Source organism: Lupinus angustifolius, chromosome LG04, assembly GCF_001865875.1.
Source record: "Lupinus angustifolius cultivar Tanjil chromosome LG04, LupAngTanjil_v1.0, whole genome shotgun sequence".
Taxonomy (NCBI): Eukaryota; Viridiplantae; Streptophyta; class Magnoliopsida; order Fabales; family Fabaceae; genus Lupinus; species Lupinus angustifolius.
In genome coordinates this window covers 24,709,426-24,710,908 of record NC_032012.1, presented here as the reverse complement: position 1 = coordinate 24,710,908, position 1,483 = coordinate 24,709,426, and the positions used below count along the sequence as shown (strand labels likewise).

The window sequence follows — 1,483 nt, the reverse complement described above, 5'->3', positions numbered from 1 at the left end:
TTTTTTCGCCTAAGCGAGTCCCGTGCTAGCCCGGGCGAGGCTTGCTCGCCCAAGCGAGAACTTGTCGCCCAGGCGAGGGGTATCCAGAACCAAAACTTCAAGCGAGACTGTGCTCGCCCAAGCAACAGGGGACTTGGACAGAATACCAATTTTTGCCCTTTTTGACAACCGAAACACATTTAAACATGGTTTTTCAAACACCTGCACTCAGAAAAGTTTCCAATAACATCATATACAATATTCAACATATTTCATCAACAATCATATATATTCAAAGTATTCAAACATACAAAATCTTGGGTTTCTTAAAACCCAAGTTAACTCCAAAACCTTTGAGATGGTTTAGGAGATCCGGGTGTCATATTCGGACACCACTATGTCACGATGTGTTCTCTCTCACATACAATATTCAATACATTTCCTCAACAAACATATATCTTCACAAACATATATCTTCACAAACATATATCTTCACAAACATATATCTTCACAAACATCCAAACATAAAAATATTGGGTTTCTTAAAACCCAAGTTAACTCCAAAACCTTTGAGATGGTTTAGGAGATCCGGGTGTCATATTCGGACACCACTATGTCAAGATATGTTCTCTCTCACATACAATATTCACTATATATCCTCAACAATCACATATATTCAAAATCATCCAAACATAAAAATATTGGGTTTCTTAAAACCCAAGTTAACTCCAAAACCTTTGAGATGGTTTAGGAGATCCGGGTGTCATATTCGGACACCACTATGTCAAGATATGTTCTCTCTCACATACAATATTCACTATATATCCTCAACAATCACATATATTCAAAATCATCCAAACATAAAAATATTGGGTTTCTTAAAACCCAAGTTAACTCCAAAACCTTTGAGATGGTTTAGGAGATCCGGGTGTCATATTCGGACACCACTATGTCACGATGTGTTCTCTCTCACACATACAATATTCAATACATTTCCTCAACAAACATATATCTTCACAAACATATATCTTCACAAACATCCAAACATAAAAATATTGGGTTTCTTAAAACCCAAGTTAACTCCAAAACCTTTGAGATGGTTTAGGAGATCCGGGTGTCATATTCGGACACCACTATGTCAAGATATGTTCTCTCTCACATACAATATTCACTATATATCCTCAACAATCACATATATTCAAAATCATCCAAACATAAAAATATTGGGTTTCTTAAAACCCAAGTTAACTCCAAAACCTTTGAGATGGTTTAGGAGATCCGGGTGTCATATTCGGACACCACTATGTCAAGATATGTTCTCTCTCACATACAATATTCACTATATATCCTCAACAATCACATATATTCAAAATCATCCAAACATAAAAATATTGGGTTTCTTAAAACCCAAGTTAACTCCAAAACCTTTGAGATGGTTTAGGAGATCCGGGTGTCATATTCGGACACCACTATGTCACGATGTGTTCTCTCTCACATACATTAT

At 36.3% G+C, this 1,483-nt stretch overlaps 1 protein-coding gene across 2 annotated transcripts in view; it reads left to right on the top strand.

The window, feature by feature from the left end:
• The window catches only part of LOC109346475 (solute carrier family 35 member F1-like), a 9,580-nt gene that overhangs the window by 7,138 nt on the left and 959 nt on the right, over positions 1-1,483 (top strand). The gene's annotated exons all lie outside the window — the stretch shown is intronic.